We start from the raw sequence: 15,418 nt of genomic DNA on the forward strand, positions 1-15,418 counted from the left end.
AAATGAGGCATTTATACACAATGGAGTATTATGCAGCACAAAAATTACAAAATCATGGAATGTGCAGGGAAATGGATGGCACTAGAGAAGATTATGCTACGTGAAGCTAGCCAATCCCTAAGAAACAAATGCCAAATGTCTTCTTTGATATAATGAGAGCAACTAAGAACACAACAGGGAGGAAGAGCAGGAGGAAAAGATTAACATTTAACAGAGACATGAGGTGGGAAGGAAAGGGAGAGAAAAGGGAAATTGCATGGAAATGGAAGAAGACCCTCATTGTTATAGAAAATTACATATAAGAGGTTGTGAGGGGAATGGGAAAAAAAACAAGGAGAGAAATGAATTACAGTAGATGGGGTAGAGAGAGAAGATGGGAGGGGAGGGGAGAAGGGAGAGTAGAGGATAGGAAAGGTAGCAGAATACAACAATTACTAATATGGCATTATGTAAAAATGTGGATGGTTCAACCTATGGAAATCAACACAGGATTCATTAATAGACTTAAAAACATGACATAATTATCTCAATAGTTGAAGAAAGAGAATTTGACAGAATACAGCATCCATTCATGTTCAAAATGGTAGAAAATATAGGGATAATATGAATGTAACTGAACATTTTAAAAGCTCTATACCAAAAACCCCAAGACTAACATGATTCCAAATGGAAAAAAATGAAACATTCTTTCTAAAAACTAGAAAAAGACAAGGGTGCCCTCTTTCACCACTTCTATTCAACATATGAACTTTGAAATTCTAATCAGAACAGTTTGGAAAGAGAGATTAAAGGGATATGAATATGAAAAGAAGAGCTCAAAATATCCCTATTTGCTGACAACAATATTGTATACGTAGAAGACACAAAACTACACCACAAAATTTTTAAAACTCATAACCACACTCAGCATAGTAGCAGGATATAGAATTAACACTCATAAATCAATTATGATCCTGTACACAAATTGTGCATCAGCTGATGAATCACAATGGATTCAAAACAATTTAAAAAATAAAATAATCAGGAAACAATCTAAGAAGTGAAAGACCTCTATTATGAAAATTACCAAACACTAAAGAAAGAAATTGAAGAAGACCGTAGAAGATGAAATATTTCAAATGTTCATGGACTGGCAGAATTAATGTTACCAAAATTGACATACTACCAAAATGCTATAGTTTTAATGCAACTCCTATTAAAATGTCAATGATATTTCACAAAGAAATAGAAAAAGCAATCATAAAATTCACTTGGAAAAACAAAAAGCCCAGAATATTCAAAACAATCCTTAGTGAAAAAAAGTGAAGGAGACAGCAGACATCACAAGATCTGCTCTCAAATTATACTATAGTGCTACAAAAATGGCATGGGATTGGCACCAAAACAGGCAAAATGTCCAATGGAACAGAAAAGACATCACAAAGACAAAAATCACATACATTCTGTCTTGTTAATCTAGACAAAGGCACCAACAACATACATTAAAAGAAAAGACAGCCTCTTAAACAAATGGTACTGAGAAAACTGGAAATATGCATGTGGCAGAATCAAATTGAACCCCTACCCCTATCCCTGCACAAAACTCAACTCAAAGTACATCAAGGAACTAGGCATTAAACCAGACATCCTGTACCCACTAGAAGAAAACATAGGCCCAACTTTCCATCATCTTGGCTTAGGAACTGACTTCCTCAACAAGACTTCTAAATTGCATCAAATAAAATCAAGAATCGATAAATGGGAAGGAAACAAAGTAAAAAGCTTTCTCACAGGAAAGAAAATTATCAAGAACATGAACAGAGAACCTACAAACTGGGAGAAAATCTTTACCACCTGCACCTCAGAACATTAGTCTTCTGGATATATAAAGAATTCAAAACAAACCAGCACAGGAGGCTGAAAGAGGAGGATCAAGAGTTCAGATCCATCCAGCTTCAGCAATGGTGAGGCACTGAGCAACTCTATGTCTAAATAAAATGCAAAACAGAGCTGGGTATGGGGCTCAGTGTTATAGAACTAGCCTTGCAGGTGTAATACCCCGTGTTTGATCTTCAGCATTACATAAAAATAAATAAATAAATAATAAACAAGTAAATAAGTAAATTGTGTCCATCTACAACAAAAATAATAAAAATAAAATAAAACACAGGGCTGGGGATGTGGCTCAGTGGTTGAGTGCCCCTGAGTTGAATCCCCACTACTTGCCCCCATGAAAAAAAAAATAAAAAAACTTAACACACACACACACACACACACACACACACAACCCAATATAGTTAATATTCTCTTCTAGTGGTCATAGGATGTCAATAAATGTGCAAAGGATCTGAAACTGGTTGTTCACAGAACAAGAAATACAATTGGTGAGCAAATATATTTTTTAAATGCTCAATACCCAACCAGCAGTGTATGAGGGTACCCTTTTCCGGCATCCTCACCAGCATTTGTTGTTGTTTGTCTTCATCATGGCTGCCATTCTTACTGAAGTGAGATAGTATCATAGGGTAGTTTTAATTTCCCTTTCTATGATTGCTAGAGATGGTGAGCATTTTTTCATATATTTATTGATTGATTGTATATCCTCTTCTGCGAAGTGTCTGTTCCGGTCCTTGGCCCATTTGTTGATTGGATTATTTGTGTGTGTGTGTGTGTGTGTGTGTGTGTGTGTTTAGCGTTTTGAGTTCTTTGCATACCCTAGAGATTAGAGCTCTATCTGATGTGTGAGGGGTAAAAATTTGTTCCCAGGATGTAGGCTCCCTATTCACCTCACATATTATTTCTCTTGCTGAGAAAAAACTTTTTAGTTTGAATTCATCCCATTTGTTAATTCTTGGTTTTAACTCTTGTGCTACAGGCATCTTATTAAGGAAGTTGGGGCCTAGCTCCACATGAGGAAGTTAGGGCCTACTTTTTCTTCCATTAGATGCAGAGTCTCTTGTTTAATTCCTAGACCCTTGATCCATTTTGAGTTAACTTTTGTGCATGGTGAGAGAGAGGGATTCAATTTCATTTTGTTGCATATGGATTTCCAGTTTTCCCAACACCATTTGTTGAGGATGCTATATTTTCTCCAGTGCATACTTTTAGTACCTTTGTCTAATATAAGGTAGTTGTACTTTTGTGGGTTAATCTCTGTGTCCTCTATCCTATACCATTGGTCCACCAGCCTGTTTTGGTGCCAGTACCATGCTGTTTTTGTTACTATTGCTCTGTAGTATAGTTTAAGATCTGGTATAGTGACACCATCTGTTTCACTCTTCCTGCTTAGAATTTCTTTTGCTATTCTGGGTCTCTTATATTTCCAGATGAAATTCATAATTGCTTTTTCTATTCATGTGAGGAATGTCATTGGGATTTTGATCAGAATTGCACTGCTGGTGAGATTGTAAATTGGTGCAGCCAATTTGGAAAGCAGTATGGAGATTCCTTGGAAAACTGGGCATGTAACCACCATTTGACCCAGCTATTCCTCTTCTAGGACTATACCCAAAAGACCTAAAAGGAGCATACTACAGGTACTCAGCCACATCAATGATTATAGTAGCACAATTCACAATAACTAGACTGTAGAGCCAACCTAGATGCCCTTCAATAGATGAATGGATAAAAATATGTGGCATATATACACAATGGAATATTACTCAGCACTAAAAAATAATAAGATCATGGCATTTGCAGGGAAAAGGATGGCATTAGAGCAGATTATGCTAAGTGAATTTAGCCAGTCCCCAAAAAACAAATGCCAAATGTCTTCTCTGATATAAGGGGGTAACTCAAAATGGGGAAGAGAGAAAAAAGCATGGGAAGAAGATTACCTATACACAGGAAAGAGGGGTGGGAGGAAAGGAAGGGAGAAAGGGAATTGCACGGATGGTGGAAGGAGAGCCTCACTGTTATACAAACCACATGTATGAAGATGTGAGAAAAAAAAGGAATAGTGCTACCTTAGATTAAGAAGAGAGAAGTGATGGGAGGGGAGAGGAGAGGTTGGAAAGATTGTAAGGATAGTAGAATGGAATAGACATTATTATTATTGGTGTATATATGTGAATGCATGATCAATGTGAATCTACAACCTGTATACTCAAAAAAATGAGATATTGTATCTCATGTGGTTCAAATGTATGATATGTCAAGGTCATTGTACTGTCATGTGTAACTAACTGAAACAAATAAAAATAAAAAACGAATTGTAGTGCAAAAAAGTACATGTAAAATGGCATAAATTGACATAAACATACTTTATATTCAGAGGTAAAATTGTGCTTTATATGTGTAATAAAGATTGTAGTGCATTCCACTGTTATCGTGCACTTAAAAAATTATAAAATCAATAAAAAGTAGAAAAAATGCTAAATTTCTCTAGAAATTAGAAAATGCAAATCAACACTACATTGATATTCCATTCTTGGTCCAGTCAAAATAGGAATTATCAAGAATACAAGGAACAATAAATGCTGGAGAGAATGTGAGAAAAAAGTTACACTCATACTTTGCTAGTGAGACTGCAAATTGGTGCAAGTACTCTGGAAAACAGTATGGAGATTCCTCTAAGAATTTGGAATGGAAACACCATTCAACGCGTTATCACCCCAGTTGAATCTTGATTTTATTTGTTGCAATTTAGAAGTCTTGTTGAGGAAATCAGTTCCTAAGTTGACATGATGGAGAGTTGGGCATGTATGTATATTATACACACACACACACACACACACACACATATACACACACATACACACACATACACACACACACACACACACACATATATATATATCCAAAGGACTTTAAATCAATATACTACAGTGACACAGCCACATCAATGTCTACTGCAGCCCAATTCACAATAGTTAAGCTAAGGAAACAACCTAGGTGAGCTTCAACAGATGAAAGGTTAGAGAAAATGGGGTACATATACACAATGGAGTATTTCTTATCCATAAAGAAGAATGAAATTTATGGCACTTGCTGGTAAATGGATGGAACTTGAGACTATTATACTTAGTGAAATAAGCCAATACCAAAAAAACCAAAGGCCAAAAGTTCTCTCTGATCCTAAATAGAATCAGATGTAGCCCATGTATGTAAAAAATACACTCTACTGTCATATCTAAAAAAATAAAATAAAACCTGGTGCTGAAAAAAATTAAAAATAAGAACAGCGATAAAAAGCTTTAACCTAACACACACATTTAGTAATGGAAAGAGATGACTAAAATTCAGTGGTCTGGACACACTAAAGGAAGACTAGAAATAAATGAAGAAACTCTTACAGAATTTTGCAAGTTTGAGATCTTCATTTATGCAGGTTCTCAGCCTAGGTATCTCCCATATATTTGCAGACACCATATTATTGACAAGTATGGAGGAACCACCACAGAAAATGCATTTCAGATACTCTACTGCCTATATCACTATTTCACTAACATGACTCCACTCTCACAACACTGACAAAGAAAGTTGTTACTTAACAGTGCAAGCTATCACCATTCAGGAGTCACAGATTGGACATAGGAAATTACAACAGAGACACCATTTGGAAAATAATTCAACATCACACATTTAATCGATAGCATAAGACACATCATCCAGGGAAAACAGTTTCCTAAGCAGACACTCAAATAAATGTGGAAAAGATATATATCCTTGAAGATGTACAAATTTCAATATAGAAAAATAAGAAAGATAAAAAGCAAAGTAGCATGACTGTTTTATAGTTAATTACCCTAGAAACTATTTCTAAAGATAATGCAATATAAAAAATGCCAGAATAAAATTCAAAAAAAATGTTAAAATAGTGAATTATTTCAAAGATGAAGCAAAGAAAAACTGAGTAGATTAAGGAAAACAATGCATGGCATGAGAAAACAATTCAATACAGATTCTGAAAAAGAATCAATTAGAAATCTTGAAAATAAAGAGCTCAATACCTCAAATAAATATATCCAGTTGAAGTTAGACCCATAGACTAGATCAAGTGAAAGAAAAAATATCAGAGATTGAAGTTGATGATGAAATAGCACATTCAGACAATATCAACAACAATCAAAATAATTGTAAACAAATTACAAAACCACTAGATACAATTCAGACTACTTTTATGAATCACTGGTACACATAATGGAGAAGAGGTACAGGCTACAGGCAATGCAAGCTTTCTCAGTGAATAAAAGAAACTATTTCTTATCTCTTGTGAAAGTTATGGACATCCAGGTATAGGATTTTAGAATACCAAATGGACATGGCCCAAAAAGTATTTCTCCAAATCATAGTCTATAAAATTACCAAAGGTAAACTGAAATCTATAATAAGTGCCAAAGCAATTATAAACAGATCAGAAAAATATTAGACTTCTGAGTAGAAATTTTAAGGCCCAGGAAATGGTATATTTCAAACCCCAAATAAAAATGTTAAAAAAGAAACAAAGACAATAATTGTAAAATGGATGGAAAAGGTGATCATCGTGTTAAGGTGAAAAAATCAGAAACAAAACCCCAATTATCACATTCTCTTCCTAACGTGGAATCTGGGAAAAAAATAAGAATGACTAGAAAATGATGGAGGGAACATTAAGGAAGAGGGAAGGTAACTGGGGATGAAAAAGGGAGTAGAGGGGAAAATGGAAGTAAGGAGAGTGATCAGGATTCAAGTATTGTATATGTGTGTATAGAAATATCACTGTGAAATGCACTAATGTAGGCACTCAATAGGAACTGATATTAACAGTTGACATTATAACAAGTCCAATCTGCTATCATGTGACCATATATGAAACAGAATGTATAATTTAAAAATATTCTTACTTCTGCAAAGACATAAAATTTCAGGGTCAAAATTAATGTAAAATTTCTTCAGACAATATCATTTAGATGATAAATTTCTTATAGTTAATTATTAAGATATCCTGGATTCTATATGAGCAAGAAAGATATAAAAATATGAATGGAATTTGAACATTTATTTTTTCCACTCTTCTTTTGTGATCAAACATTCTTACTCTTATTTACACAGGGCATGAACACCAAGAGTAACTCATTTTTTTAAGTCTTACCTGGATTGAAATTTACTGATGTTCTAGATTGTTCTTTCATGTATTGAAGAATTAAATCCCTGTTTCTGTATTTGAAAAAAGTAATAAAATTGGTATTTTAACACTCATATGAAAACACTGACCAAATATAATTCAATACTTTATAATGTTTTAGATCTAGTATCAGAACTTTTTCATATGCTCTCCTAATCTGTATGCCCTATAAACATTTTGTTAACTTGAAAATTATTTGTACAATGTTTTTTTCTGTTTTGTGAGATGGTATTTCATGATGATGGTCAGGCTGATCTTAAATACCTGGGCTCAAGCAATTGTCCTGCCTCAGGCTCTTAAGTAGCTGGGGTAAATGTATGTGTCACTGCACACACAGCGTGAAGTTAAAGAAGAAAAAAGATGAAATGATCATTAATTGAGAACAGGACAGGTAAATATATTAACTAGTGTAGCTTGAACTCAGAAAATGCCCTGTCTCTGTAAAAAATAGTTTTTTGTTCTTGCACAACTTCTTTCTCTTAGGCTTAAGGCCTTTTAAAAAATAAGGGTAGTATCACTTTAGTTCACCAGGTTGTTATGGAGATTTACTAAGATAATATTGAAACATGTTAAGCAAAATAGTAAAATAATGGCATACTTAACTACTTACAATCTCAGCTAGAACTAATGTGCATTTTTCATAGGTTCTAATATTCAAAAGTTAAAATTATTTTTAAAAATGCTTGTGTCCTAATTTTCATGATCAATTGGGCTTTTCTTTGTGCTTTGTAACTCAAAGCAAATCAACAATTAATTTATAACTATTTATAAATATCTCCTTAAATTAGAGAATATAATCATCCCCTCTGTGAGACTAATCAATAATAACAAAGGCAAGAAATTAACAAATGCCAAAAACTTGGACTACTACTATTTCTTCTCTACCTAGTTGAACAGAATCAGCAGATAAGTGTAGCTACATTTCCATGTTGATCTCCAACTGACTTGGAACACATTTTCTTTAACACAATGGATACTGAGGAGTCATGATAGGGCTCAGCTCTCTTAGATTCAATGAATCTGCTTCATATATTCCTTTTGAGGCAGACCTTAATAAATGCTGAAAACTTTAGGCAGCAATTCCAACAGCTTGGAAATTTCCATTACTTGGGAAAACTACTAGAAGTGCCAATCTAAATTGGCACTCACCATGGAAAACAGTGATGTGGAACCCGCTGCAGTCAAAGGAAATCTATTTCAAGGGATGGAAGGATTTGGGGCACAGATCTGTTAGCCAGGATGACAGAAAACTCTGATTTCTTCCAGAGATTACTTGAAGCTTTACTTGAAGTTTTCTAATAGATTTGAATGATTTTAATTTTATGACAGAAAAGACAAAGTCCTAAAAGGATAATGCACCAGAAAGGGCAAGGCTAATATGGGGATTCCACATAAGGTTCCTAAAAGGGTGAAAGGGTCAGAGTGCTTAGTATTTGTTGGCCAAAGCTAGAGGCCAAGCTGTCAAAGCAGAGTGCTTCTGCTGGAAACAACTGTTGAATAAAAAAGCGTAAGTGCATGAGAAATAAAAAGAGTGTTGAGTCTAAGTATGGGTTACCGTGAAGACTCAGGGATTGGATCAGTCAGGATATTTTGAAATAAAAGCTCTTCATTACCAGACTGCAGGGCCAGGTCTGGCAGAAACACCACAGCAACAGAACTGACAAAGGAACAATTTAAAAATCTATTTATTCCCCTCCATCTGACTACAGAATTATCTTCCTTACACTTCAAGGATATCATTAGGTCCCTGATAAATTAAAGGGGGATGGTAGAATAGCTAACTTCAGCTAAACAGGGAATTTCAAGACTCAAATAGCAAATTATAAAATCATAGGTGTGATACTATCTCTCCCTGTGAGGAGGGGTTATGCTTGAAATGAATTCGATAATGCTGGAAACCCTAAGGATAAAGGTTTACAAAGTCCTAAGATATTAGCTAGTGGTATATCTCAGTGGTAGGAAAATTTCCCAGCATGCATGAGAAGAAAAAGAAAGGAGAGGGGAAGATAGAGGAGAGAACAAACCTTGAAGGTGACTCATGCACACATCACTACTTATTTTTTTTTAAATAACTAATCCATTTTAATTATGTATATATGACAGTAGAGTGCAATTTGATTCATTGGACACAACTGCAACAACTTTCATTTCTGATTTCACAGGATGTACCATTGTATCATATATGCAGTCATACCTGTACCAAGGTAATAATGTCTATCTCACTCCACCATCTTTCTTGCCTCCATTACCCCTCCCCATCTTTCTCTTTTCCCAATCAAAGTATCATCACTGCTTCTTGGCTAGACTTTGAAGTGTTTCTGACTAATGAACTGTCCTAACTCACTAAGGTTCCATACATAGTAATGCTATGAAATCTCACCTCATATATAAGATGCAACAGGTGTAACTATTGTGTATGTACATCTAATATTGATTAGTATTGTAATGTAAATACTTACGCAGTATTTCCACTAGCAATGGCATAAGACAAGGCAATCTCTCCACAATTATCTGAAGCAGACACATTAACACCACATTGAAGCAGCAGCTCAGCTATGTATGTTGATTTATGTTCCACAGCCAACATGAGGGCTGTTCTAAAATAAGAGAGATAACTTCAAATTTAGATATTTTAATAAGTTTATTTAAAAAGCCATTGTAATACATTTTACCAATTTGACATCTAGCTTTACATACACTAACAGACATATACATCTTGGAAGATCAAATCTTTATCTTTCTAAATCATTTGTAAATCTAAAAGGAAAACAAACACATAAAAAAATAAATCACGTGTCCCAAAAGGGGAGAGTTACAAACTTAAAATCCTTCAATGAACATTAATTATGATGAGGTCATTCATCTGGAGTTGGCAAAGATTTCAATGAATAAAGCTCCATTTCTTTCTTAGAGTGATGTAATATATTGTAACTCACAGTCAGCCAAAGGTCAAGGAGTAAAAAAGGTATTTGCAGGTATAACATAATAACAGTAGCACTGGTGATACTAATAATAATTGTTGCTTCAGTCATTCACTCTGAGAAGCATATGCCAGGCATTGAAATCAATGCTACATGTATAATCTTGCAACCAGATTTCAAGCATATGTTACACTCTTTTTCATTATAAATGTTCAAAATTTGTTAAGACTAATTAGACGTCACTTAGGAAAAATCTGAAATCAATATTCTACAAATTAAGTAATTTAAAGCAAATAGTCATATAAAGGAAAAAATAATTCTCAATGTCCATCTGTACTCAACACAGCATTTCCAAAAGAAAACTATACCAGAAGATGAAATATTGCAGAGAATTTAAAAAGTTCAATACTGAATAAAAGCACAAACTAAAAGTCTATATTTTACAAAACTAACATGAAAACTCTAGCTAACACAAGATTATGTGATCAACAAAATCAAATAGTAATCATCAGCCAATAATTCTAAGGGCATGTGAATCATACTACATACTCTTATTTGTGTTGCTCAGTTTGAATAATTGCTTTTCTCCTTAATTTTAGTGTATGTTCATAAATTTCACTCTATTCCAATGATTATGTCATTCCCATTAATTTAATATTTTTAACTTGAGTGATTTTACTACAATATTAACCTTTTTCCAAAAAATATAAAGTACTATACCTTCCCTTATCATCAACTTCATGTATGTTTGCTTTATTCTTAATAAAAAATTCAACCATCATCTTTCTGTTTTTCTTTATGGCGAGTAAAAGTGGTGTTTGGCCACTCTGAAAAACAACAAATATAGTTTATTCACAAAATTACTATTTTTCAACTGAAGTTAACCTTACAAAATACTGTATGAACATCAGCATATAATAATAATGTAAATTAAGAGTAGCCACTCTCTTCTCTTCCCATTCTGCTTCCGTACATGCTGCTCTTTCATTTTGAGATGCCTCTCCTCTGCCTAGAGTGGCCACATGAACTCCAGCATTTCTAAAACTGCTTCATACATTTACTGTTTCCATGGATCTTTGCTGCTGTCAACCATTCATCCTGGCATCTTGGAGTTATGTAACATGAACCCTCCTCAACCAAGAGCATCTTTAGAACATAAACTGTATTTTATACCCCAATAGACCCATTCCCTAATACATATTAGTAAAGGACGTAAGTATTATATTTCACTAACAAGCCAAATTCTCAACTCACTAGTAGGGTGTATAAATCATATTCTGAAGAACGTCTACTTTTCCAGTAATACCAAGCCTCATAGAAAAGATTCCTTGTTTTACTGTTCGAGAAAATTTACACAACTGTGCATTGTATGTCCAGTAGTACAGAAATATCTTTTCCATTGCTTAACACCTACTTGACACTGATTTTTTATTGGAGATATTCACATGTGAACAATTGAAGTTACAGGAATATATTTCTGAGAGCTTTTCCAGCAACATGGAAGTTTTCTCCATGTTATACAAGTCCACTTGATTCTTTTTTATTTATGAAATCAGAATCCCAGATTCCAATGTAAGGAATTTCTGCTTAAAATTGATAGAGTCTGAGTAAACTATGTTGCTTTTTCATAATTGTTCCTGTGTCTTCTCTTATTATAAGTTGAAAGATATTTATCTTACATGTCAGAAAGTTCAATACAAAAACATATTATTTTTATGCAATTGGAGAAAATTTTTCCAACTAATCCACTGAGAGGGGATTAACAAAAAGAAATAACCAACTCAAAAAAAATTAACACAGAGCTGGGATTATGGCTCAGTGGTAGAGCATTCACCTAGCACATGTGAGGCCCTGGGTTTGATCCTCAGCAGCACATAAAATAAATAAAATCAATGTATTGTCTCCAATAAGAATTAAAATATAAATATTTTTTTAAAACTCCAAACAAACAAAAAAACCACCCAGTCAATAACTGAGCAAAAGAACTAAACAGAAATTTCTCAGAAGAAACACAAATTTCCCAACTATATATAAAAAAAGTCTTCTACATCTCTAGCAATTACGTTAATGCAAATAAAAACTACACTAAGACTTTATCTTACTCCAGCCACAATGGTAATTATCAAGAACACAAACAGTAATATATACTGGTAAGAATGTGGGGCTGGGGATGTGGCTCAAGCGGTAGCACGCTTGCCAGGCATGTGTGTGGCCCAGGTTCGATCCTCAGGACCACATACAAAGATGTTGTGTCTGCTGAAAATGAAAAAATTAATAATAATAAATATATTCTCTCTCTCTCTCTCTCTCCCTCCCTCCCTCTGCCTCTCCTTCTCTCTCTCCCTCTCCCTGGTTAAAAAAAAAAAGAATGTGGGGGTAAGGCACACGTTTACACTGTTGGTGGGACTACATACTAGTACAACTACCCTGGAAAACAGTTTGGAGATCTCCCAAAATCTAAGAAGGGAACCACAACATGAAACAGCTATCCCATGACTCAGTATTTTCCCAAAATTAGTAAAACAAAATTTTACGTGTAACTGTATATTAATACAGTCACATGTGTGTTTACAGTAGCACAATTCACAACAGGTAAATTATGAAATTAACCCAAGTACCTGTGAATGGATGAAAGGATTAAGAAATTCTGGTGCACATACATACAATGGAGTTATAATTCAGCCATAAAAATACATTATGTCATTTGTTGGTAAATGAGTTGGTATCCAAGAATATCATGCTAAGTGAAATAAGTCAAATAAGAAACTCAAAGGTAAAATGTTTCATATGTGGAAGCTGGAGTTAATTAAAGAAAAAGAAATGAAGAACAGAATATCAAAAGATGTAAAGAAGATCATTAGTGTAGAAAAAGAAGATTGAGAGGCACAGAGATAATGAAAAAGGGAAGGCAATGAAGAAGGAAATCTTTAAAATTCATGTTATATGCATATATAAATATGCCACAGGTAATTGCACCCTTATGTATAAGTAAAAAGAATCAACCAAATATAAATAAATAGACAGGTGAAAGGAGGTCCAGGAGAATAGGAGGGGGAGAATGGAGGAGGAGGGGTAGACAGATGGAAAAGAGGGAATCAATGACTCAACTGGAATTCCATGCATGTAAGATTTGGGGGGAATGAATTTAACTACTATGTAAAACTATAAACTCTAATAAAAATAACATTGAAAATGTATTCTCACTTGTAACGACAATCCTGGTAACATAATGCTTGGTTATTTTCCAAAATTCTTTTTATTCTCATCCACTTTAATTGCTACTTAAAGTTACTTATAATTTTAGGAAAAATTTAATTCAGAAATTTTGTGTATCATCAAGATTAATGCTGATCTACACAGATTACTTGTAGCATCATGAAAGGCACTAAACATTTGCATTTTTAAGGAACAAAGCGGAAGACTGATACATAGTACAGCTGGCAAAATCCATGAGTTATCTACTTCTAGTAATAATTTATCCATTCTAGCAATGAGTGACCTAATCAGCCTTTCAAAAATTCCAATGGGAACATGATTTTTATAGTATATATAGAGAAAACTATTTAACTTCCAAATTCTAAATTCAAACAATTAATCCCATATGAAAGACATTCATAATATATTATGTAGTCCATATTCTTGTATATCAGTAGAAAACACCATGAAATCTTTATCACACTATATTAAAAAAGAGGAGTTGTAACCTCATTTATAGAGGCAAAGTAGGTGATTGGAGTAAGTGCTGCAGTTGCCAGAAGCAAACTGAAGAACATGCGTGCCCAGCATGTGGGAGGCAAACCCTGCACACCACACCACACAGTACTATGGCTCAAAGGGACCGCATCAGATTCCTTCACAGAAGCTTGAAGTTCAGATTTCTGCATGAGTCTCTTGAATTCTAAGTGTGGATTCAACTGATGGAGGCAAACTAAATACACACGTGAGCTACAAAAGGAGGAGGAAGAATATGAGGAGAACTTCCAACATTTGCTAGTATTTTAATAAAAAGAAAATTTGCTTATGATCAGTATTTTTTAACATGCATTACTGTTAATTTTAAGAAAAATTTTAAATATTTTGAAAATAACAGTGATTGATGTATATACCGTGTTTTTGGCTTCAATATCTGCGTTGTATGAAAGCAGTTTTGCTGGTATTAATGTGTTCCTATAAAAGATAACATAGTGGAGCGGAGTTTGACCCTTGTTGTTGTGAACATTTGGATTGGCACCATGTTCTAGAAGAATAATTGCACATTCCTCTTCCTCATATTGTAGAGCCTGTTGGTTTTAACCAAGAAATAGATTGTAAATTTTGGAAATCCAAGAAAAATATTTCACGTTTTGTTCATTAGTTATAACTAAATGGCATTAACCAATTTTTCTTCTAAGCATTTCATCAAATTCATTTCCTGCAAAACCACTGGTATATCTACCTTCATCAATGGTGTGTTGCCATCACTGTCACACAAATCGACATTACATTTCCTCTTCACTAGAAGAGCCACCACTGCTGGTCTGCCATAGGCACAGGCATAATGTAGAGGGGTTCTGTGCAAGTAAGAAGCTTTATTAGGAATTCATAAGGTACCTTTTGAAATATACAACTATTAATGCAATTATAAACATTAAGTAGCTCATAATTCCTCTATTTTCTTATGAAGAAGGTACAATATTTAGTAGCTGTCATTACTTATTTTATTAATGAATGATCAGCCTAAGGCACTGACATTTTCTTCTTATTTCTTGTTTCTGATACTGCTGAGGATTGTACCCTGGATTACTCAACTAATGAGTCATATCCTAAGCACATTTTTATTATATAAACAATTTTGATGCAGGGTCTCACTAAATTGCCCACTGTGGTCTTAAACTTCCAATGCTCTTGCCTCAGCATCCTAAGTCACTGGAATCATGGGTATGTGCGACTGTGCCTGGTTCCATTGAATTTACTTATTTTTGTTTGCTTTGTTTTCATATTGCTGGGGATAGAACCCAGGCCTGAAGCATTCTAGGTAAGGAAGGGCTCTACCACAGAACCACATCCCCAGAGCAGAGCAGCCCACTTGCCTAGAAAGAAGATGGACTTGAGATTTAGCTCATCTTCAGTATGAATTCTACTTTAGACTCTGTGATGTACTAGTTATCCCACAGTCTTACTCTCCCTTAATTTCCTAAAAAAGTAAGGATTAAAATGAGTATCTCCCTGGATACTACCAGGATGCTTAATGGAGAATCTCTGTAAAACATCTGAAGGTTTTGTAGCACCAGCAACAGCTCCATAATTGGTAGCTATTGTAATCAATATTATTGCTTTTTATCAACTAAGAGTATTTCAATTAATAAGTTAGTAGTATTGTAGTGATTTTTTAAAAATATATATTTAAAACTATGTATTTCAATGAGTCTAAGAT

The 15,418-nt window shown here is 34.2% G+C and overlaps 1 long non-coding RNA gene across 1 annotated transcript in view; it reads right to left on the reverse strand.

Moving 5' to 3' along the window:
- Positions 1–14,575, reverse strand: part of LOC144364859 (uncharacterized) — a 28,941-nt gene extending 14,366 nt beyond the window's left edge. Inside the window, exons 1-5 of the long non-coding RNA XR_013422959.1 lie at positions 14,441–14,575; positions 14,112–14,285; positions 10,726–10,832; positions 9,544–9,681; positions 7,052–7,116 (exon numbers count right to left, since the gene is read on the reverse strand). This is a non-coding gene — a long non-coding RNA (uncharacterized LOC144364859). The remainder of the gene's footprint in view (positions 1–7,051; positions 7,117–9,543; positions 9,682–10,725; positions 10,833–14,111; positions 14,286–14,440) is intronic.
- Positions 14,576–15,418: the final 843 nt, after the last annotated feature.

Source organism: Ictidomys tridecemlineatus, chromosome 1 (genome assembly GCF_052094955.1).
Source record: "Ictidomys tridecemlineatus isolate mIctTri1 chromosome 1, mIctTri1.hap1, whole genome shotgun sequence".
NCBI classification, from domain to species: domain Eukaryota; kingdom Metazoa; phylum Chordata; class Mammalia; order Rodentia; family Sciuridae; genus Ictidomys; species Ictidomys tridecemlineatus.